Source organism: Chanos chanos, chromosome 2 (assembly GCF_902362185.1).
Source record: "Chanos chanos chromosome 2, fChaCha1.1, whole genome shotgun sequence".
Taxonomy (NCBI): domain Eukaryota; kingdom Metazoa; phylum Chordata; class Actinopteri; order Gonorynchiformes; family Chanidae; genus Chanos; species Chanos chanos.
In genome coordinates this window covers 30,295,320-30,321,271 of record NC_044496.1, presented here as the reverse complement: position 1 = coordinate 30,321,271, position 25,952 = coordinate 30,295,320, and the positions used below count along the sequence as shown (strand labels likewise).

The following is a 25,952-nucleotide window of genomic DNA, read 5'->3' as shown; positions in this document are numbered from 1 at the left end:
AGTTTTTATCAAAACATGCACACATTGGGGAGGGGGGGGGCAGTTCATGGCAAGGAGTACCGTCTTCCTCAGACTGCAAGACCCCCGCATGCTCTCCACACAAAACAATTACACACACACCCCCCACTACACACACAAACACAATCTCCAATTCAAAACACCCATAAGCCCTACTGACAGAAACGCAGAGGAGACAGGGACGGGGAGTGAGAGAGAGAGATGTGAGGGGGAAAAGAAAATAGATAAAAGGTAGAGGAAAGGATATCAGAAATAAGAAATGCCATAATTAAGGAAAGAGAACTGAGAGGGTGATGGAGAGAGATGGAGAGAATTATGAAGGAGACAGAGGGTGCAGGGGGAGGGGAGAACATTAAACATTAAAAAAGTAAACCCTGACAGCAGGGGTCTACAACTTACAGAGAGAACCATTCCATTATGTTAATAAATTCACCAGAGAGGGAGAGAGAGAGAGAGAGAGAGAGAGAGAGAGAGAGAACTTCAAACGAATATTTTACCATAATTTTGCAGTGATGTAGTCTGCTTCCACACATACAAAGGGTAGAGCACCAAATACACACACATAGTTCGCGTTTTCCCCCCACCATGCATCTGTGAAACTTTCTCCGTCTATCCTTACACACAGAGAACAATGCTTAGCTTTAGCACCAATTACTGAATAATTACTGAAAACACACAGTCATGTCTATCCGACAATGTGTAGTCAGTAGCCGTCTCCCACGCTGTCCGCCATCCTCTCCACTCCTCTAAACATAAAGCATGCACGCTCTCACACACACACACCAGAGACAACACGACACTCTCTCTCTCTCTGTCTGTCTCTCTCTCTCTCACACACACACACACACACACACACGACACAACAGCACACTCTCACACACACACACACACACACACACACACACACACACACACACACACACACACACAGAGGGGCAGAGCAGTGTGTGGACAGTAGGGGTTGACTGATTATGGACCTGGCCAATTATCTGATCCAATATTCAGCATTTTTATGATTACTGGAATCAGTATTTTGTTTATCCAATTTCCAATGAAATAAATGAATTTATAAATGCGCTACATTGGGTCTGATGCAGCCGCCTCTCTCTGGCCCTATTTACACCTTGCATTAGATCCGATTTTGGTGATCCAACCACAAGTGGATAGCTCTAAAGTAGGTTACATCTGTTTACACCTGGTTTCAGAATCCGTCTCCACGTGTCTCGAGTGACCAGTCGCGATCTCTCATTTCCCCGCCATATATGCAAATAAACACGTACATCATTTCCGTTTGCAAAGACCAAATGCGTTGCTGTTTTTGACAGGTATATATGAAATATGTAACGCGTGAAATCTGGAACATTTACGAAGGAAATGCGTCAAATTGTGTAGACAGTTACTAATGTAAACTACCGCGTTCAGAGCCACCAAACTGTGAAACAGCTGTTAAAGATACTACATACTTTAAAAAAAGTAAAGTATGCAAGAATGAAATTCCTGATTTGTGGTGTATCTAATCCCTTTACAATACGTTTGACTAACCGAGCCCGCTAATAGAGATAAGCGATGCCTTGCACATATACCTCGGCACAATAAACTGATTGTAGACGACACGATGATATGAGATGTATATTAAATGTTTACACGAACAGAAGTTTGTGGTGTGGTTTACAACAAATTACTAGCGATTTGGTATCATGTGTTGTTCAGGGGTCAAAAATTCATGTCAGAAGTGCTTTGTTTAACCCTTAGACCCATAACATGATTTATTTACCTCAACGTCAGTTGAGTAGGCAGTCGTTCAATGTTGTCCAGATCGCATTCGCGTTTATACTGCTAAACGAATGTGGTCTTATGCGGTCCAGACCACCTCCGAATGTGCTACAGAGGGGCACAGAGGAGCGCATTTGCAGACTGGAGCAGCTCCGGTGACCACGTGGAGCTGTGTTTTGAAGGGAAGGCAGCATATATTGCTGAAGCTGCAATAGACATCACAATCTTATGATCCATTTCTATGACGACAAGCATGCCCAGCTTCCCAGTTACGCTGAAAATGGCTGAATAACGCACTTTGTTGCAGTTATATACAGTTAACTATAACGAGATAATAGTTTATTTATGTAGCGCTTGCTATATCTTTGAGTAACGTTGGTGCCAGTGCACCTGGAACTTATTTTAGCTACCATACTGCGAATGTAACATTATTCACCCGTGCGAGTTGGTATTTTTACATGTTACAGGTAGCCGATGGTCATAATAACGTAAGCTAATGTTAAATTTGGTAGAGCTAACTTGAATGGATACCGAACGTCAGCAACTCTGCTTTCTGCACCACAATCTGGTGCTGCTTAATTGGGACTACTAATTGAGACTCATTTCAGTACAAATTTAAGTTTTACTAGTTTTATTTATTTACTTTATGAAATTTAAGGGGGCTATTTTGTTTATTTATTTATTAAACATTTCCGTTAACTTTATAAGAAATGCTTATGAAGAAATGCTGGGAGCTCCCTGCACTTTCTGTTTTAAGATAATGTTGAAAAGTTCTCTTTTAATTAAATGTACGCTTAAAGGCATTTCAGGTTTTGTGCTGGAGTTTGTTATTCTAAATTTCGACTACATTTAATTTTTACTGCAAATGTGTATCGGTTCCAAATATTGGTTATCGGTCTCCTTGATTACTAATAATCTGAATTGGTATCTGCCCTGAAAAAGCCATATCGGTTGACCCCTACTGGACAGAGCAGTATGGCGTGGACAGGGCAGTGTGGTGTGGACAGAGCAGTGTGGGGACAGCAATGAGGTGTGGACAGGGCAGTGTGGGGACAGGGCAGTGTGGTGTAGAAAGGGCAGTGTGGGGACAGGGCAGTGTGGTGTGGACAGAGCAGTGTGGGGACAGGGCAGTGTGGGGACAGGGCAGTGTGTGGACAGAGCAGTGTGGGGACAGCAATGAGGTGTGGACAGGGCAGTGTGGGGACAGGGCAGTGTGGGGACAGCAATGAGGTGTGGACAGGGCAGTGTGGGGACAGGGCAGTGTGGTGTAGAAAGGGCAGTGTGGTGTAGAAAGGGCAGTGTGGGGACAGGGCAGTGTGTGGACAGAGCAGTGTGGTGTGGATAGAGCAGTGTGGTGTAGAAAGGGCAGTGTGGGGACAGGGCAGTGTGGTGTGGACAGAGCAGTGTGGTGTAGAAAGGGCAGTGTGTGGACAGGGCAGTGTGTGGACAGGGCAGTGTGGTGTAGAAAGGGCAGTGTGGGGACAGGGCAGTGTGGTGTGGACAGGGCAGTGTGGTGTGGACAGAGTAGTGTGGGGACAGAGCAGTGTGGTGTAGAAAGGGCAGTGTGGGGACAGGGCAGTGTGGGGACAGGGCAGTGTTGGGACAGAGCAGTCTGTGGATAGGGCAGTGTGTGGACAGAGCAGTATGTGCACAGAGCAGCTTGGGGATAGAGCAGTGTGGAGTCTAATGGGTTTTATAAGTGTGCTCAGATGGCACTGTAGGCTGGTCCTTTCTCACCCCTTCCCAAGAGATACACACACACACACACACACACATCACCACACTAACGCTAGAGCAGATGGCCCTACAGTACACATAACCAGTTTACATGTAAATGGATGGAGAGAGAGGGAGAGACAGACAGACAGACACAGGCATAGATGGGGGGGGGGTTATTTCTTATTAGCATTCCCTTTCATTCTTTATAAGTTTCATTGTGTGGCTTTGAATTACCAAAGTCTTGGTGCTTTGGTAATACTGCCTGTGGCAATGAAGAGGATAAAACACCTTGAGTTAAACTGAGCTGTGAGAGAACTCACCTGCTGGCCCTATTCAAGTTCAAGTTCAAGTTTATTTAGAGCCCAATATCACTGTTTACAGTCTCAAAGGGCTTTACAGGCCACAACAGTCAAATCAAAACAGGACGGCACCCCCTGACTTAATCCTCATGGCGGGCAAGAAAAAACTCCCCAAAAACCCAAAAGGGAAATGGGAAAATGGGAGAAATCTTGAGAAGGACCACAGAGAGAGGAGACCCCTCCTTGGCCAGACAGCTGTGCAATAGGTGCCGACCACGTGGGCAGTTACAACTGAAAGAATTCCCATACCAGACAATCTTAAAGAGAAAGAGAGGGAGGGCGGGAGAAGGAGAATGGAGTGTTCTCTCCCATCAGGTGAAATTCAAGCCAGTTTTATAGGAGCCAAGAGTGAGCAAGGGAGGAGGAGAGAGGAGGAGAAGATCAACAAGGTTGAGGGAGGAAGGACAGAGAGGAGATGCAGGCATGAGAGAAGGAGATGACATGAAAGCAGGAGTGACAGAGAGAGGGGAAATAAATGAGAGCAGGAGGCAGGGGTAAGAAGAGATGAGGAAGACAGAGGAAGAGGGGGAATGCTTCAAATGCACCAAATGAAAAAAGTGTTGAGTGAAAGAGAGAGAAATGATTTTATAGTTGTATGCTCAACAAGGCTAAGCCTGTATGAATCAGCAGAGAGACAGAGACTGTATGGAAAAGTCGACAAACATGAATGCAAATCGTAAACACAGCCAAGTGTGACCACAGGGGAGCAACACACCCACACACTCCTATGACGGAAAGCGGAAAGACACTCTGCAGTATTTTTGGGATGGGACAGCTAAAACTGAGCAGAGTGAAAATGTGAAATGTGTCCTGTGTAGTGAAGGGGCAGAGACAGTGTGTCTGGGTTTGAGAACATAGATGGTAGGGGTGTAATAGTGGGGAAAAAACATGCAATGCATGAAATTTCTTTTCATTTATTGTGAATTTACTTGTAAATTTATAAACTTGTACAAACTTGTAAACCGTGGCAAACTGGCCATAATTTCAAGTTTACACTCCACTCTGTTTTTTCCTTTTAACAGTGATATTCACATTTGGATGATGCCGTCTCAAATGAGTAATCATGTTCAACGTACTGCCAGCCACATACCCGATTTCAGTTGAACAATGCCGCCACACTACCTTTTTTTTTTTTTTAGTTTATTTAGAGCCCAATATCACTGTTTACAGTCTCAAAGGGCTTTACATGCCCACAGGATTACAACAGAACAGAGCAGGGTGGCACCCCCTGACTTGATCCTCATAGCGGGCAAGAAAAAACTCCTCAAAAAACCCAGACGTTAGGGAAAAATAGGAGAAATCTTGAGAAGGCCCATTGTCTTTGCCCATTGCTACTGTAGTTCACTGGAAAACCGAAATGTTCCCAAACAGTAGACCTGAAGGATATGGGAGGATCCTCAAGCCCTGGCTTTGTAGTCGCCATACTTACGAGACTGCATCATTGAACATCTGCTGATTCAGTTGCTAAGTTACGGCTCCATTATAGGATCAAAGAAGAGTTTTTAATTTAAGTTCCGCATACAGAAATGTAGAAGAGAGGGCACACTGTATCTTGTCAAGTATCACTTTATTTGCTAATGTTAACGCTAAAGTTATGCATGTAACGTGAATGGTTAAAGCTAGACTATATTCACTCGGATCACAATGCACACCGAACTGAATGTCCTGTACCAAGTACGTGTACCATAACACCCCTAACACAAAATATATAGCTTTCCCTAACTTTAAATATAATAATAATTTTGTGATTTGCATGTGTTATAGTGTTAATTGTGAAATGAAATATGAATTTTGTTACATTAGTAACATAATGAGAGCTCAACAGGCTGCGCCTGCAGTGGTGGCAGCGGCTTGGCGTTGGCGTTGGGGGGGGTGTGGGTAATCGCGGTTCTGTCTTCCGGAATACACAGTATTCTAACTTCGATGCAGTCCAGTGAAGAAAACCCAGTGGAAACACACTACTGGTGTACACTGCAGAACAGGATGATTTACCTCCTGTCCACAAACATACACACATGTATTTAACACACATTCACACACACACACACACACACACACACACACACATATATATATATATATATATATATATATATATATATACACACACACACACACACTCATGTATACATACATTCCCATGGATCCACGCACACACACACACACATAAATCACATATACATAAATTCTCACGGACAAGCACACACGCACAGAGAGATAACCTACATTTACAATAGGACAGTAAACAGATGCCGGTATAGGGACAGTAAACGGAGGCCGGCATAGGGACAGTAAACAGAGGCCGGTATAGGGACAGTAAACGGAGGCCGGCATAGGGACAGTAAACAGAGGCCGGCATAGGGACAGTAAACAGAGGCCGGTGTAGGGACAGTAAACAGAGGCCGGTGTAGGGACAGTAAACATAGGCCGGCGTAGGGACAGTAAACAGAGGCCGGTATAGGGACAGTAAACAGAGGCCGGTATAGGGACAGTAAACAGAGGCAGGTGTAGGGACTGTAAACAGGCGGGTGCAGAGACAAAGCGTGGGACTGGTTTGGTCTGATACAAATGGCAGGACGCTCCCACTCACCCCCTGGGGTGTGTTAGTTAAGTGTGTAAGTGTAAGGAGACATCTTGCAACGTGTTAGTTTAGTGTGTGTGTGTGTGTGTGTGTGTGTGTGTGTGTGTGTAAGGAGAGCTCTGTCAGAGAGGGGTGCATAATCAATGAGACATCTTGCAGTGTGTTAGTTTAGGCAGCAACAGGGTTCCAGGGTTTTCTTTCTCTCTCTAGCTCCCTTTTCCCCTCCCCCTCCTTGGGCGAGGGAAGGGGGAAATATATGCCCCTCTTTTTGACTTTTGAACAAAGAACTAAGGGTGTTTCTAAAAGCTACTTTTCCTGATCCGTTTTTCTGGGAACCTCAAATATATTCCATTTTTACATACTCAAGTTCTAACAATTTGATATCAAGAACTTATCAAATCATTGCTAATTCAGGCCATAATTCACCAGTACTTTGGCCAGTTTGGCAGACAGCGCCCAATGGACCAAGACACCGGGAGATAGAAGCACAACCTAAAAAGGAAATGGGGAAGGGGGGACAATGTCAGAGAGGAGAGGCGGGGCCAACACATTGCTATGGTAATAGATTGATAGCAGCAGCTCTGGTCACTCTCAAGACCTGGGGGGTATTCCAGACAGCGGGTTTAATGGAGACTCAATTAACTCAGAGTAAGTAGTAAACCTCCTAATAGAAGAGCCATATGACTGCATTCTCCTAGCAAAACAAAGCCATAGGACTCCTCTATTAGGAAGTTTACTACTGACTCTGAGTTAACTCAGATTCAGTTTTCACTAAACCCGCCTTCTGGAATACTCCCCTGATGGGGTTGTTTCCTCCCTACGTTTTCCTGAAACGTGTCCGTGTCTCCACACACAGCTGTACATTTACTATGCAATGTGTGTTTGAGCTACTGTTTATACTGCTGAAGGTCACAGTCTACACTGTGACTTGATCATGGAAACACTAGTTACTGGAAGTCCATCTCATCAGAGCATGTCCTAAGTGTCTAAGGTCCGTCTGCTGGAATCTCACAATTAGCCTCAGCATGGACACAGAAAAGGAGCTTTAATTAGTTAATTGATTAATTTAGCTATTAATGGAAGCATTATCTGCCTTCCTACACACACACACACACATGCGCGTGCACACACACACACAAATACACACACGCACAAATATACACAGGCGCAAACACACACACACTCACACACACACACCTCTAACTCAGTCTAATCTAACACACTGTTAATGAGAGGGAACAGAGGTAACAACTTAATTCACAGACACAGATATGGTTTCAGGGTGGTGACTGGGTGTGTAGGTTCTGAATTTTTATTGCCACATCAGTTAACACCACTCCCCTGCGACTCATTTATTCATTTAATTTTGAATAAATGAAATTCATTCATCTTTTTCAGTTTTGCTACTTTACTAGGCTGATGGATGGAAACTGTGTCCTGGAGGCAGATGGCCAGGGCCAGAGAAGTTGCTCATCAGTTATGAATCTGAATCTGTCTCTGATAGGTTATCCCCTGACCCTGTGACAGGTTGCCATGACAACAGCACACATCAATGACTTTAACTGGTCCCCTGTGAAGGAAGTGGTTCTCAGCAAGCCACTGAACACAGGAAACGGGAAATTGTGTGTACCACAACGGAGAGATGAAATCAGAGAAAAGAGGGAGAGAAAAAGAGGGAATAGAAAGAAAATGAGAATAAGCAGGGTGAATAGAGGAAAAAAACAACAAAAAATGGGCTAACTCTCCTGCTTTTTTCTCTCTCTGTCTGTCTCTGTGTGTGTGTCATTCTGCACTGTCAGATACTCATGGCTCTGATGAGTGACAGAATCACTGGTGGATCAGACAGACAGACAGGCAGGCAGGCAGACAGACAGACAGGCAGAGAGACAGACAGGCAGACAGAGTGAAGCTTCCTAAGTTCAGTATGACTTTTGAAGCCAGTCTAATGTTCACTGAACAGCCCCGCTAAGCAGTTCAGGGACAACAAAGCATCTGCCTGTGGGAGCCAGTCTGAAAACACATACACACATATGTGTGTTCATACACACAGAGACACACACACAGACACACAGAACCATTACATCTGCTTTTAAAGACGCAGTAAAATTCTGACAGAGTATTCAGCCCATTACTTTCTTCACAGGCTTCATTAACTGAGAGAGAGAGAGAGAGAGAGAGAGAGAGAGAGAGAGAGAGAGAAGGGGGTGGGGACTGCAGTTGTAATAAATCCTGATTATCATTTTCTCTGATAAATCACTATCATTTTCTCAGCCTCTCAGCACCCACACATGCCTGTATCCTGAGAAGGAGAAGAGAGGCTGTAGGAAGTGTGGTTGGCTGTGTACTGTACCTGATGTGTGTACGTGTGTGTGTGTGTCTGATTTATACCAAGTTGCATCTGGTATAAATATACCTTCCATCAGTCAAATCTGACAGGAATATTCCCACTCATCTTCACACCCATTCCTCACATTGTCCAATCAAATATCAGTCCACGCCCATTCCTAACACTATCCAAATCAAATCTCAGTCCACACCCATTCCTTACACTGTCCAGTCAAATCTAAGCCATCAAATTCCTACCTCCCACCCCATCCTAACCTAAGACAATGCAACATGATGCATGGCTCAATCAAACAGTACACCACAAGCACGGTGAGAACAGTGTCAAATTACCTCACTTTAAGATCTTCAAAAAAGAAAAAAAAGAAACTGTGCCAAATTAACAAACGGAATGAAGCTTTGGTGTTGGTCAGGCAACTGACACAGATGATGCTCTAACATTATACGTTTTCCATGATTTTCTCTTAGAGAGACTCATTCACACACAGACAGCATCAAAAGCTCTCAGTCAGTACTTGTAACTAGACTACGATTTTTGATGACTATAATTATGATTTTTCAAATAACTGATCTGTCAGATTATTAAAATAAGTTATTAACACAAACTAACATTAAGTTTACAAACATTAAGTCCTGTCCTGCATATCTGGACTGTCTCAGTCCACACACACGCACACATACATGTACACAGCAGAAGGGAATCCCTGACAAAGCGATCATCCTCCAGCTGTCCAGCTCCTCCCACCAGGAGCCATCACCACAGCAACACCACTAAATAATGCACAACGTGCAGTATGCTTGGAGCTCTATGTGGTCCTGCAATGCCCTGGTGCAGCACAGACTGCATCCTCTTCCAATAGTTTTCACTGTGTGTGTGTGGGTGTGCGCGCACACGGGTGTGTGTGTGTGCAGCTAACCGTATTTATTACAGACAGGAGACTAGGGCTGGGTGATAAAACCATAACAATAATTATCGCAAGATAATTTTCTGCGATAGAAATATAACAAATGTTCGATAAATGTTTGATATTATTAATTTCCATGTTTAGATAGCATGCACAGAAATGAATCACGACCTGACAGTCATGTCTCAGGAATAGAGGTATGCATTGCGCAAGTTAGGTTGTGTGGTGAGAGGTATGAATTCAGGCCAGCACGTGGCACTGTTTACAGACATAGTGGCTGACAGGCTTGTAGTTCAAGCAGAATAAGCAAAATAAACAAGATGAGCGACACCAAAGAAAAAGCAGTGCTCATGACCAGCTTGAAGGACATCGTTGGCAAGAAAGGTCATTAAACTTCAGTAGTTTGGAGATATTTTGGCTATTTAAAAGCTAACAAAAAACACGAGCAGCATGCACTGCAAACTGTGCTGAAGACATGTGCCATCAAAGAGAGGCAACACCACAAACCCGTTTCATCATTTGAAACAATATCACTCGTTAGATTTTAGTTGCGATTTTCCTTTTGTGTATTTATTTTGTTTACACTGTCATCTAAAAAACTTACAAAATGTTTCAGAGCGTCTATAGAACGGGTTTGGCATGCTGTCCAGAATTAAGATGTTTTCGTCTACTTATTGTTTTATTTATTGACATTATCTTTTAAAATACTTCTAGGCTCCGTCCACACGACAATGGTGAAAACAGAGTTTTTGCGAAAACGGAAAAGTTTTGTTGTGTTTTGGCCTTTCGTCCCTACAACAACGGCGTGTTCGGGGCTGTTTCCTGAAAACAGGAAAACAATGACGACACGGCCCCACCTCGCACATGGCTATTTACATTTTCAAACTGCACTTCTGTGGTGTTAGTATGTCTGAGTGGCAAAGTTGGCATACATACTACAGCATTTTCACTTGTTTTTGCAAATTTCGTGAGGATGAGGATGAGCTCTCAAAACATTGTCATATGGATGCAAAACTTTTTGAAAATGCAAGGGAAAAACGGCATTTTCAAAACATTCTGTTGTCATGTGGACATAGCCTTAAACTTTGCAGTCTGAGCCATCTTACATGTGTGCTGTATCACACTGCAACACTTAATTTTTCCATTAAGATATTTATTTTGTTGAGGAAAAAAGACTAAAAAAGGATTTTCCTTAATTCTACTCAGGCATATTTTGATGTTGTAAAAAGATTTCATCATTATAATTGTTTTGAATGTTCTACCTCAGATTTGTGAAATGTTCCACTGTTTGGCAAATGTTTGTCATGTTCTGACCATAAAGAATAGTTTAAAACCACAATTAAGCGTTCCTTCAACTTTCACTCAGGAGCAAAAAATCAGCCTGTAAACTTGGAAGGAATGATGATTTGACATTTATTGTGATAATTATCAATACGACCGATACGAAAATTTTTATTATGATAACATTTTTGGCCATATCGCCCAGCCCTACAGGAGACAACGATACAAATTAAATCATCCTCAAAACTTTTCTTGTCAGCTGCTTTAATTTTATCAACTCAGATGAGTTTCTATGACAGTAACAGTGTCTCTGACAGTTACATTGAGGTGATATTTATAGGCAGCTTTCTGTGGGAGCATTAGACCACTGCGCAATAATGTTTCAGTGTAATGACAACACTGATTCTGTTAACACAAACGCACTCCTCACTGACCTTCATTAGTCTGATTCTGTTAACACAAACGCACTCTCCGCTCACCTTCATTAGTCTGATTCTGTTAACACAAACGCACTCTCCGCTCACCTTCATTAGTACGTCTCTGAGATCAGTGATGCAGGCCACTGGCCAACAATCAGAAATGCTCTCTTAGGGCTGGAGCACAACACGGCAACACACACACAGACAGACACACGCACCAGCGCACATGCATGCATACCCACACACATACATACGGATATGCAAACGCAACCTTCCTCCTCTCTCTCTCTCTCTTTCTCATGAGGAAGACAAATCTTTTCCACTTAAAATTCATTTCTATTAGCACTATCGCAAATTCAATACAAGTTCAGTTTAATTCCATTGGCACTATCACAAATATTCAATACAATTTCATTCGAACTATCACAAATATTAAATACTTGTATATTTGAATATTTACAATAGTGCTAATGGAATTAAACTGAACTTGTTTTGAATATTTGCGATGGTGCTAATGGAATTAAACTTAGCTTGCATTGAATATTTGCGATAGTGCTAATGGAATTAAGCCGAATTTGTAAAAGTTAGTGTTAAAGTTAGTGTTAAAGTTAAGGTTAGGAAGTAGGGATAGGTTAGTTTTCTTTAGTTACAGGAAAGTCGGAGTCAGTGGGAGCTCCACACTTAGATATAACCAATTAGATGTGTGTGTGTGTGTGTGTGTGTGTTTGAGGAGAGAGAGATGTTTAGGACTGTGTGTGTGTGTGTGTGTGTGTGTGTGAAAGAGAGAGAATGTGAGTGTTACAACAGCCTGTATAAACTGATTAAAATGAACAAGTTCATGGTCATAGTTCACAATTTTGAATTTTGAAAGTTCACAGTCCCAGTTCATTTATTCCATTTGTTTTTTGTAACTGTTGTTTGTTTTTGTTTTGTTTTGTGTTTTGTTTTCAGTAGAACCTCCTCCTACCCATCCCCCAGTCATTGCCACTTTCTACTGGTTGTGTACACGTTCATAAGTTATGTATTATACTAGTGGAAGTGCAAAAGCAAATAAAGTAAAAAGTTCAAAACACCGAGTAAATTCCGTTGTTTTCTCATGTGCATGCATATGTACATCAATGTACTCAGCGCTCACTACTCACCTACCAAAAACCATGCATTGTTAATAATTTGTTAATGATTTCTTTTGATTATCAATCACTTGCAGATATTTCACAAGAATGGACTGACGCTTCAACTCAATGTGTCGTTTCAAACTGATGATGATGTGGCTGACGTTTGGACTTGTTTTTTCAGATGCGGGGGGCACAATTTGCATAAAAATGTGAGATTTTTTCTGTCGGAATCTGTACTGACATAAAACTCCTTCAAGTAATAATGCAACCGCTGACTGCGTTGTCCGAATCACCACTTGCGCTGGCAATTTTGCAAATGTTGTTTACAGTGCACCATGTGTGCATGCACTGTGTTTTACAGCACCTGAGGATTCCGAATCTCGCGTGAACCTGAACGATGCTCAAGTTTGTGTTCTTTAGTTGTAAACGGATACATTCACCGTTCACCGAAAAAATTAACATGTTAAATGAGTGCACTCTTTTAGCGCGTTCATGCACAACACTGCACACACATACACCACCCAACTCTCCCGCTGGGTACATCGCACCACTAAATAGTACAGATGGGGCAATAAATCAAAATTCGGTATATCGCGATCCAAAAATATTACGATCCAGTTCATAAGTAAGAAAATGATATCGCAATATTTGCTACTTTGTATTGTAGCCTACCTTACTTGTATTTGTATTTGCTACTTTGTATTCAAATTAAAATTACATTTTTATTAGTCACATACACAGCCATACACAGTACGACGTGCAGTGAAGTGCTTATTCTGACTGTCCGAATTATAAAAAGAGCAAGATAGAGATAAGGATAAAAAACAGAATATACATGAACAGAATAAACATATCATAAATAGAATGTAAACAGAATATAAAGAATGTTACATAAGGGAGAATTTAAAAATACAGTATAAAATATATAAGAGAAGGTAAAAAATTGCAGATATGTGCAGTTTATGTGCAAGGTAGTGAGCTCTGCAACATCAACATCAGGCTGAGGTAGTTTAGTGAAATGAGATGAATAGCAGACATGTACAATAAATAGTGTAGACAAAAACAGGTGTAGTGCAAAGGTCCAGATATGGGGTGTAGTGCAAGGTTCAGGGTCCAGTCCTAGTGAGAGGATGGCATTTATGGGGAATAGTACAAAGGGTCAAGATATGGGGTGTAGTGCAAAAAGGGTCCAGTGTCCAGTCCTAGGAGATGACCTAAGAGTTGGCCTGGTTGAGGTTCCGAATGGCCTCTGGGAAGAAGCTCTTCCTCATTCTCTCTGTGTTGGCTTTCAGACAGCGGAAACACTTCTTTGACTGCATCAGAGGGAAGAGTTCGGATGGTTGAGGTCCTTCACTATCTTCCTTGCCTTAGTACAGCACCGCTTGCTGTGGACAGACTGCAGGTCAGGAAGCTCAGTGATCGTACCACCCTCTGGAGAGCCCGCCTATCCTGCTTGGCGCTGTTCCCAAACCAGGCTGTGATGCTTCCTGTCAGGATGCTCTCGATGGTAAAAGTGTAAAAGTTACTTAGCACCCTGGAGGGCAGTTTAAAGTCTCTTAAGCGTCTAAGGTGGTAGAGATGCTGACAAGCTTTCTTCACCAGGGTGTTAATGTGGCAGGACCATGACAGGTCCTGTGTGATGAGAACACCCAGGTAGTGAAAGCTGTCCACTCTTTCCACTGGGTTCCTGTTGATCCTGAGGGTGTGGTAGCTCCTCTCCTGCTTTGTGCTGAAGTCCACTATCTTTTGTCTTGCTGACATTCAGGAAGAGGTTGTTCTCCTCGCACCAGTTCGTCAGGCCGTTAATCTCCTCCAGGTAGGCCTTCTCATTGTTGTCAGAGATCAGGCCCACCACAACAGTGTCGTCAGCAAACTTGGAAATGGTAGTAGAGCTGGAAGTGGCCAGACAGTCATATGTGTACAATGAGTACAGCAGGGGGCTCAGGACACAACCCTGGGGGGCACCGGTGCTGAGGGTGAGGAAGGGAGAGACATGTCTGCTCACCCGTACTGCTTGTGGTCTACCTGACAGAAAGTTGGAGATCCATTGACACAGGGACGGGCTAAGTCCCAGGACCTCTAACTTAGTGGTGAGTTTGGAGGGAATTATGGTGTTAAATGCTAAACTGTAGTCAAAAACAGCATTTTAACATAACTTCCCTTTCTGGTGTCCAGATGGCTCAGGGCTGTGTGTAGGAGGTGTGTGATGGCAGTTGACCGATTTGGGTGGTAAGTGAATTGTAAAGGGTCCAGGGAGTCAGGTAATGAAGAGTGTTCAGCTCATCTGCCAGAGACATGTCTGCGTTCACCATTTTGGAGGCTGGTGTTTTATAGTCCGTTATGTTCCTCAGTCCCTGCCACAGGCTCCTAGAGTCACTCTGTTGGAACTGTGACTCTAGCTTCCTCCCTTAGTGTCACTTCGCCTCCTTCACTGCTCTTGGCACTTCCTAGGACGCAGCCTTATATTCATGCTTCCGGTGGTGAGCCCCGTGTTGTAGGCAGCGGTGCGAGATCTCAGAACGTCACGACTGGTTTTATCCACCAACGGCTTCTGTTTGGGAAACATTCTGATGATTGTTTTGTGGATTGCATCATTCACCAGTTTCCCGATGAATCGCACAACTGCTTCCATAAACAGATTGATGTCGTCAGAGCCGCACCTGAACATGTCCCAGTCTGCGTCATCAAGAGCGTGTTGCAGAGCGGCCAGCAATCAGTCCTTCCAGCGTGCAATCTCCCTCTGAACCCAGAGCTTCCTGTTTCAGCCTCTGTTTGTATCTGGGCACGAGAAAGATGGCGGCGTGGTCAGATTTCCCGAATGGTGGATGAGACTGTGCCTTTATCCGTCTTTGAACGGAGTGTGGCAATGGTCTAAGATCCTTCCGTCTCTGGTGGGACAGGTGATGTGTTGGTGGAAGTCTGGCATTGTGTTTTAAGTTGGCACTGTTGAAGTCCCCTTCACAATGAGCGCAGTGTCCTGGTGTTGAGGCTGGTATTGAGTGAGAACCTCATGTAGTTCACATAAGGCAGTGTCCATGTCTGCCTGAGGTTATCCACACTGCGCTGGCTCCCAGTCAAATCTCGTATTGATTATAAAATCTTACTATTAACCTATAGAACACTAAATGGTCTTGCGCCACAGTACCTGAGCGAACTCCTGATCTTTTATGATCCACCACATCTACTTAGATCAAAAGGTGCAGGCCATTTATTGGTACCTCAAATAGTGAAGGCTACAGCAGGGGGCAGAGCCTTTTCTTACAGCGCCCCACAGTTATGGAACAGCCTCCCAATTAATGTTCAAGACTCAGACACAGTCTCTATATTTAAGTCAAGGCTGAAAACTTATCTGTTTAGCCAAGCCTTTTGCTAACAGCTCTTTACTAGGTAAAGGAGCAGATCTGGAGGGTTCTCGGGCATAGAATGTTTGGTGAACTGGGATGTTTGGATGCTGTCTCCCCCCCACTCTAACACGTTCACTCAGGTTTGTTGACAGTGGAGTGGGTGGCTGCCTTGTGTCCCAGAGTGCCCTGAAGTCCGTATTACCTTCTAGCTCTCCCTTTAAGCTATGCTGTAATAGCTAGTCTTGCCGGAGTCCCTGCCTGCACTCGACACACAATGTTCATTTTCCCTTAACCATTATGTGGAAATGAACATATCTAACAATGTCTCTCTCTCTGTCGAGCCACACGTGCTACTCCTGAGATACCAGTGATCCTGACTTCTCCTGCCCTCTGGACCGATCCATCCTGGTGTTATCATCTTTCATCCACCTGTCAGCCTCCTGTCAGCATCGCCATCCCCTTTGTTCATGCTCTAATTTACTTGCAATTGTAACTGCCCACTGGGTCGGCACCTATTACACACCTGTCTGGCCAAGAAGGGGTCTCCTCTCTCTGTGGTCCTTCTCAAGATTTCTCCCATTTTCCCATTTCCCTTTTGGGTTTTTGGGGAGTTTTTTCTTGCCCACCAAGAGGATTAAGTCAGTGGGTGCCGTCCTGTGTTGATTTTGACTGTTGTGGCCTGTAAAGCCCTTTGAGACTGTAAACGATGATATTGGGCTCTAAATAAACTTGAAACTTGAAACCTTTCACATGTGCTCTTGTTATTGCACCTTCTTGAATGATGACAAGCCTCCAAACATCCAAAGCAAAGCTTCTCTGTGCGTACAAACTTGACACAATCTTGAACTGTCTTTTCACCAAACTTTCTGCACTCAGCTAGGACATGTCCTGTTCTTTTACAAAAGACGCACGATGGGATGCTGCTCTGTGTCGTGTTTGCGGACAGTATCTTTGCTTAAATGATTTGGCTTCAAGGATGCTTTAGTTTCTCGCTTTCCACACTCTTAAGCACTTGTACTGAGGATACTGGATCACAAGCGAGATCTGCTTCCTTCGATAGGAAGTCTACAAACTCTTTGAATGGTCGGTATCCAGCATTTGCTTGTCTGACTTCCATCACTTTACGGTTCCATCTGGATATCAACCAATCTGGCAATTTCAGCAGAATCTTTTGACTCTCGTTGCAGTCACTGAGAACCTCCAATGTCTCGATGTGGGGCATTGCAGCCTCACAACTCTTGAGGAAGTCTGCGAACTCTCTTAGTTCACAGCCATCCTTAGAGCTTATCTTTGGCCATCCATGTAGCTTGCCTCTGAAGGACTTTCAAATTATGAATGGGTCCCCGAAACGTTTTTTCCAACAGCTACCAGGCTGAGTCGTATGCTGCATCGGTGTCTAGTAGGAAGAATCCTTCAACAGCTTTCTTTGCGGCACCACCCAAGTACTTTAAGTAATACAGTTTTTCGTTCTTTGGAGTGTTTTTCCTGTCTATTAATGTTTCAAAAGATAGTCGCCAGTCTTCGAATGTCAAAGGATCTCTAGTGAATAATGCAGGCTCTGGCATTGAAAGACGATTGGCACTTATAGCTTCTGCTAGCACGTTGATCAAATCAGGGCTGCTATGCACTTCAGGCATGGACACTGAAGTTGGTTGAGCTTGAGATACCAGTTGCAGAGTTTGGGGATCAGGAGCTTGACTTGTAACTGGTAAAGATTGAGGAATGAATGGGGGACTTGAGAGTCTGGGTTGTGACTGGCAGGGATTGAGGAATGGCTGCAGGAACTGTGAGGTTAAGAACTTGAAGTTCTCCTGCTGGTTCAACATTATGCAGCAAACCAACTGCTTCAAGTTTTTCTTCGACTTGATCAAAGACCTTTACTCGTGCAGCTAAGACCTTTTCTATGCAGCATTCAACTTCTTCAATTCCTCTAAGCGTTCAAGCTTTTTACACTTGTCTTGCATTACTTGTTGCCCCACCAGGTTCTCAGATTCAAATTGTGCCAACCGTTATTTACTTTCAGCCCCTAGCCTTTGAAGTTCTGTTGCTTCCCTTTCCTGTTCATCCAACACTGCCAAAATTTCCTGAGACGCAGCAGCTTCAGCCACAGCCTCGTATCTCTTGACTGAGTGAATGCTAGAGTGGGTGGAACCACATTTTGATCGACGAGACGGTTTTGATAAAGAACTTGTTGAGTCAAGAAATGATCCAACACCAGGCCAAGGTTCATCTGCTGTATGACCTGCAAGTTGCCTTTGTGCCTTTCGAATAATGAATCCTGAAAGTGCTATGCATGTGTCGACCCTACGCCGCAGGTCTGGTTCAGGAGTTTGCACTCTACATAACTCTCCATAAATAACCTTTACCTCAGAACAGGTGCTTTCTATATTCTCCATCAACTCATTCAGTTCGTCCTTGGAGGCCTCATCAGTCAATATTTCCTTTCCTATTCTTGCATAATACCTCCATTTCTCATAGATGATTCTGTACTGATGTTGTACACCCTTAAGCCTTTCTTCTTGGAGTTCTCTTCCCTTTTCTGTTAGGATTCGGGTCTTGTCGCTTCTTTGCAGTCCTTTCACTTCTGCAGGTTCAGTGTCTGTAACTTCAAGCTGAGTGGGTGATTTGGCATTTTTACGGCAGGTCTCAGTGCCTGTGTCAGACATCTTGAGATAACTTAAATGGCTCTGGAAAGTATGCGACTGCTGGGCTTGAATTGGATTTTGTTAGGCTATGTGTAAGTGTAGGCTACAGCAGGCCTAAATGTGAATGATCAAGAAAGTTGTTAATAACTGTACGGATTCCTAACAACTGTGTGAGGACTATGTGGGAGGCCTGAACTTCCCAAATACAGACTTCAACATTATATCAAGATAACTATATCAACATTTAAACTTATCTAAACTTCAAGTTGATTTTAAAACAAAATAAGATTATTGTAAATGACCAGGCACAGATGTGTAATGCAACATATAAACCTTAATTGCAGAGGGATTAAAAATGCATTAAATCACTTATCCTTTGCATAAGAAAGATTTTCACATCAGTGGAATTAGCCCTTAAACCTTGAGACATGTAACAACCAAACACCAGCACAACAGATCTATCCCCAAACATGTAGATTAAGCACAGTATGCAAGGTTAATAGATTTGAGTCCTTGGTTGCAATTTTCAAATTGAACCACTTCTCACACCACCTTAACTTAGTGATTGTAGCAGAGCACTTTCTGGCTGTGGCTTTAAACGTTGCACTTTTAACAGTCTAATCACCGTTGTTTGCAATCACTATGCCGACAATGAATTATGGGCTTTGATTATCTGTTACGCTGGATCTTCATCGTGTCATCACCCGCTGCGCTCTCCTACCCGTGTTGAGCAGGTGAGTTCTCACTGTAGCGCTCTTCACAACAACGCAAACACAAATAGGTTCACACCTTAGTCACGCCGTGAGAACTATATGCAAATGAACATAGTACAATCATATCAACAAATACCGTACATAGCTTGAAGACGAACGAAATTACAAACGACGCTTAGCGCTGGCAATAATTATGCAACAGCACTTATATAAGCACTCGTTTAAACTTTTGAGCTAAGTGACAGGCTTACTATTGTCATGAATTTTGCCCCGAGAGAGAAAAGTTTTAGGGCAAAATTCGTGAGGTGTTTCGCTGTGTGGAAGCCTAGCGTAAACGTAAACTAATAAAAAGCAAGCAGATGTGTTCTGTCCGACATCATTCTTTCCCCACGGATATTACCCAAACTTTCGCCACATAGCGTACGGTTCCCACACCTGTGGAAATGCTCGCCGGTTCTCAAAAGGCACCATGGCAGTACTGGCTCCGCACTGGCACCAGCCTTGTCCTAGTGGAAAAGAGCTAACAGAAAGTCCGTTTCTGCCATTTAAAAAAAGTTTGCTATGTTGTGACTTTATTCCTCGAAATTCTGACTTTTTTTCTCAAAAGTCTAAGTTCTTTTCTAACAACCAAAAAGTAGCTTGTGCCATCACTTCGGCTCCCCCTTTAATGGTTCAATGCAACGCGCGTACAGTGGCAGACAGGAGTGAAGGCTACAATGGCTGAGTCTGCTCTCTCCAGGTATTTTAAATGGTATTTTATGCATAAAAGTAAAACTGACTGATTCTCACACACCTGCTTTACAACCTGCCTGGTTTCAGATTGGATAACCCATAAGTAGTGTATGTAAAACTACTGTTCACTTATCACAGTCTCCATCAACTGTTATATTCTCATATTGCTCTTTTTGTTCATTGTACAAAAGTATGAATAAATATGCACTACATTCTGGAGTGTTACATGAAGTGTTAGTGTAGTCTTTATTTATTTTAAAATACCATAATGCTTTGTAAAATAATGAAAATAATTATTGAAAAATATTATAAATGATAAAAATATTATGATAATTTTAATCCTGCAATATTATACAACTGTAGAATTGAATTAATGCAATAAACTATTATTTTGCACGAACACGTCAGCACTCAAATGTGCATAAATGTGCTCTTGAGTGTGTGTAGATTCAATTCTTACCTAAGAACAAATCTCAAATAAGAAAACACTGGTGAGTGTCAGAATCTTCGTGAAAACTGTGTAAGTGGGTTTTAAGAAAAAATTTCTTCTTAAGAACGGTTAGTGAATGAGGCCCATAGTTCTGATCATGTTAAACCTCCTAACGCTGCAGGCCCATGCATCTGTGTGCTCCTCACCACTCCACACTCACAGCTTGTCTGGGCAAGACAGCCACAGACCTCCTCACTGCTCCATGCTCACAGGTCTTTCCGGGACAGGAGTAACAGACCTCCTCACTGCTCCACACTCACAGCTCTGCCTGGGACAGGACAGCCACAGTACACACTGTGCCAGAGACTCACACATCTTCAGATGTCGCAAGTCTGGATTCCACACTGGTCTATCAGGTCTAAGAGTGAGGATTAGCCTAAAGCTAACACAGGCGCTGACCAGTGTGACCCTGCAGCTGAGACCTGACGGCAGACCACTCTATTCATCTCCTATTAAGACTAATTAAGCTCTACAGTCGTGATAAAGAGGTCCAGAGTGCAGCCTGGGTACTCCCCACATGTTCCACGCCACCTGGTAAAGTGCAGTGTTGAGCAAGTGGAGATCACATCAGCACTGTTCTCAAAGACTGACTCACTGGTCACAAAATGAATAAGCACGTATCACAAATGCTACAACACTTGGACTGTTTCAGGCAGACAAACTGGACTGTTTCAGGTAGACAAACTGGTGACAGCTCAGTAGGACAGATTCTCACGCATCTGCTCCCACACTGTTCATATTGCTTAATGAGTGAGTGAGCGTTGAGCAGAAAGGGTAGATCCTGAGCGAATAATAATGAAGGCAGAAATAAGGGACAAAAATCCTTGTTTTTTATCCAATCCTGATTTAACAACATTTATGCTCTGCCTAAGGCAGTGAGAGAGACAGCGAGAGAGAGACAGCGAGAGAGAGAGAGGGATTCATAGTTGATAGTATTATTGTTGCTTGGCTGGTCAGGCTAAACAGTACTGACAGTGTTCTCTACAGGATGGAGTGAAACAAATGGAAAGAGAAGGGACCTTAGAACCTATAGAGCACAGAGAGAAAGGAGTGCACAAACTGACTTCAGATCAGTGCTACTGACATTCCCTCTCAATGCTATGGCAGTGATATGGAGAAACCTAGACTGCAGGTTGATAGGCTGAGGAGAGAGGAGGTCATATCTGCTGCGCGGACTGATATTCTATGTGACAGTCAAAAATGAGGCTTTAGACTGAAACCTGAACACTAAAGAAGTACGAGTTTATAACATGTGGTCAAACTGTACTTACTGAGAACCAGAGCTGATGGGACAGCATCTCTCTCTTAACACACAGACTTTTCACTTCAGCAGGCAGAAAATAACCCATAATTTTTATTCTAATACGACTACAACAACTGTTCGCCTATCAACCTTCAACTCTCACTCCCTATCTAAGATACTTAATTAGGGTCGCGGGTGCGGGAGCCTATCCCAGCGCTCATAGGGGGAAACCTAACCTGCCTGTCTTTGGACTGTGGGAGGAAACCCATGCAGACACGGGGAGAACATGCAAACTCCACACAGAAAGGACCCTGGCCGCCTGGCCGGGAATCAAACCTGAGACCTTCTTGTTGTGAGGCAACAGCGCTACCCGCTGTGCCATCGTGCCGCCCAACCTTTAACTGTGATCAATAAAACATCCACCACAAAATGCAGAAACAAAAAATAATAACTATATCACATTTACTGGTGGAATTTCTCACCTCTCACTATGTTTCCCTATGTGGGAGTTGACACATTTTTCAGCTCCTGGTTACATAGCTCATCTTAACACTGGAAACCATGGAGATCTATGAGACCTAAGAGGACACTCAGAGCTACATCTCTCTGGAGTTCTGTTTTCTGGAGCTCTGTTTTCTCTTGTCTGGTAATGTCTGAGTGCCAGGAAAGGCAAAAGCACACGTGCACACACACACACACCCCAGTCCCATGCACCCCGGTGCTCCATGCAGCTATGTATTTAAATAACCCACATCTTCATGGACCTTATCCAATCATTCCAGTGGTACAACTGAAAACCCAACACTGACTCTCTGGTCTGCAGCAGTATGTGGTTTTATGGGGCAACTGTTTGGTCTAACTGTCTGTGGTCCTAGCCCAGGTCATATGACTACAGCCGCATCTCTCAGTCTCATTTTGGTCCGTCACCAACATGAGACCGTGTGTGCAAAACAGCAGTGGACTCAAGACAATAAAGGACAACTAATACAACATCTCTCAAAACATGTTCCATAGGAATACACAAATACGGACACTGCATCGCACATGGGAACCACATGGTCCCTCCACAAAGAGAGAGCAGGCTTTCTTTGAAAACACAGCGACATCTTTCTGCTGATGACCACACAGAGGCATGGGTCTGTCTCACGATTAACTTAATTAAGTTGATTTTCCCTTAAATAACAACAAGTAGAGAGAGAAGACAGAGGCACACAATATGAAACACACAGTAAAGGGTGTCTGGGAATGGTGACATGAGTGCACAGGTCTGAAGGCTCTCACATACATACACACACACACACACATCTCCAGATCCACCATATTGTCTGTGCCTGTCAGACATGAGGGGTGCCTGGCCCAGCCCGTTAGTGCAGTAAGTGATTATTTTAGCTGAGGGAATGTTTACCCTACGCAAAACCTGAGTCCGTCCCATTGACGCACGCGCACACACACACACACACACACACACACACACACACACACACAGTGAGTAGTGAGGGGCCTCACTTAATCAGTGTTTGAGTCTCCGTTGGTTTAGGGAATAGAGAGTAGGAAAGGTGTCATTTCAGTGACAAGAACACTACAAAATAGTGCAAATGTGCACAAAGACACACAACAGAGAGAAAGAGAGAGAGAGAGAGAGAAAGAGCCCTGTTAATGAACCCTGATAACAGAACTTGTGAGTCTCAGTGGAACTCCACCCTGCCCCTCCCCCCTGCACTCCACCCACTGTAACAGCTGTGAAGAGCTTATCTCAGACTAGGCCAAGTGCACATCTGGATGGGCTGTGTGTTTCTTCCAGCCTTTTGTGTTCTCAGTTGACACAAGACCAATAGCTATGACCATATGGAGTTTTACTCCCAGGGGTCATTAGCTCACACCCAACAAGAGAACATTCGCACTCACACCCCTAAAACTTCTGGTCCCCCAGAAGAAGAGGGACTGTGAGTCATGCATCTCAAAAGGCACATGGCAAACACACAAAAAACCTTTTCAATCCACATTATCAAACCACAATTCTTATACATTTGTCTTGGCCCCAGGGACAAACCATCACTCTCATTGGGCTATGCACACAGACACAGATAGAGAGAGAGAGTTCACTGTCAGCCGTGATGACAGGTCTGACAGAGCCGCGGCTGGAATAGCGGTGAAGCCCACTGGGGTTACTGACTGCTGATTAGCGGCTGAGGACGACTACGCCGCTGCTTGAGTCTCGTCAGAACTGGGCATGCCCGCGAGGCCATTGCCGTATTTAGCTTTTCAGCAGGATGCAAAATCCTATATACTGATTTGACTGGTCACACGAACTCGATAAATCGTCAGACTCACGCCCTGAAACCCCACGCTGATTCTGATTAATCCACTGTATTGCATGGTAACATTTTACTACACCCCGGATAGTGCTCACTGAGCTCAAAGGTCGTTTTCTCCACCTTTACTGTGTTGCAAAGTGTAGACTATTATTATGCGCGCTATTTGTGATATGAATGGTAAGGAAGTGCACTTTAGGTTTCTGAGATGCAGGTCGGAGAGTCCAAGGGCTTCTCCTGATCGCCCGTGTTAAGCCAGAACTGTGAAAACAATGCGCGGAAAACGGACTGGATAAGAACTCGGCTCGAATCAATTGGCCACAGCAGTCTCTAGCAGTTCCAAGTCCGTTTCTAGGCTGATTGCGAAATCAAACATTAAACTGTAAAGCGACGCTACTAAGTAGCCAACGGACTCGTAAAAATAGGCTATCGACTGCTGAGGGTAAGCACACCTAAACACTAGAACAATGAAAGTTGGAGGCTACCCTCCCAACAACTCATATTTACAAATACATCGCACTTGGGACAAATCATTCTGGAGTCCATCAGAAATAGCACGTCCTCTCGTTTGACAGCACAGAAGACACACAAACATTCTATTAAATGTAATCTGCAATTTATGCTACAGCCGGCTCTCCGTCCTATTGGCACAATTTAGTACGATCGGCGATTAAAAACTATTGTACGATTATCAAGTCCGTGTCCATTACATTGATTGTTAGTTTATGCGCTATCAGAATCACTGGGGTCACTAGGAGAGCGATGCACATGTAGACCACATCGGCAAAATGGGTTTGAAGTGGCTCTTAACATGTACGTCTGTTTTGGTCAAGGCGAGAAGGACCAGAGTAATGAATACGACTTGAACCACAAAACTCAATTTCTGTGACCGATGACTGAACAGCCAGCTCGTTTGGCCAGCAGACACACACAGAGCAGGAACGCTTTCGGCAGAGACGTGAATAAGGTAAGGCCAAGATCAGACAAACTATAGCAGTTTGGCACGGTCGATATCCTTGGCGAGTGGATCACTGAACCTTGTCCGTCAGGGCAACGACAATATTAATAAGAAATAACAACGCAATCGATGACAGCTCCTCAGGAAGTGGTCTCGTATAGCGCATAGACAAATTAAAAAGAAAAACATGAAAGTAAATCTCGTTGCTTTGGCATTCCTGCTGGCTGCACCCTCTCCTCTGCGTGTCGTTTAACAGAAGAAGTCAACGTTGTAACGTTTGGTATGGCTAGACAGACGGGCCACAGCGTGGTCTGCCGGTCTATCAGGGCTGGAAAAACGAAGCCACCTATATGAACCGAAAATCTCTCACTCACCTCACGGTGTCGTGGTGGAAAAATTCCAGTTGTTACTCCTTTATCCCCACACACACAATCACTCGTTCCTCTTCGTTCCCTCTCTCTTTCTTTGCCCCAAAACTTGTCTATTCTCTGCTATTGTGAGACACATACAACCTTGCTACCGGCGCCCGCCCACCACACGGTCTTCAATACACCAATGGTCACCTAAGACTCAGCCTGCTGGCAATTGATCTGCTAGACGGTCTGTCTAGTGCGAGGGCGGACACTCGGCTCGCGGAGGCGGACCTTGTCATAAGTAACTACTTCTTTCCCTGACGAGGCATTTCTGGTCAGCGGTGACGTAATGTTGGGCTACGTCATTTCTACATGCTACAGAAGTTCAGTGATGTCACACGAACTCATTCTCAAAAATGACCGGTTTGCCTTACGGGAAAAGCGCCTGTACAGACCCACCTAACCGTGAAGTTTTAGTTAAGCGTAGTGTAAACAATAGGCAGTGATTCTGCAAATGTGCAAAAACAAACAGAGCATTTCAGGGCGATAGTTTTTAATGGCTATTCATGCAAACAATTGGACAATTGAAAACCGTTAGTAAATTGTAAAAATGTAGCCCTACTCAGTGAAGAACAAGATTTTCCTTTTT

At 43.7% G+C, this 25,952-nt stretch overlaps 1 protein-coding gene across 1 annotated transcript in view; it reads right to left on the bottom strand.

Moving 5' to 3' along the window:
- Positions 1–25,432, bottom strand: part of pak1 (p21 protein (Cdc42/Rac)-activated kinase 1) — a 61,632-nt gene extending 36,200 nt beyond the window's left edge. Inside the window, exon 1 of the mRNA XM_030764956.1 lies at positions 25,325–25,432. The gene's annotated coding sequence lies outside the window, so the exon portion shown is untranslated. The remainder of the gene's footprint in view (positions 1–25,324) is intronic.
- Between the last annotated feature and the right edge of the window lie 520 nt (positions 25,433–25,952).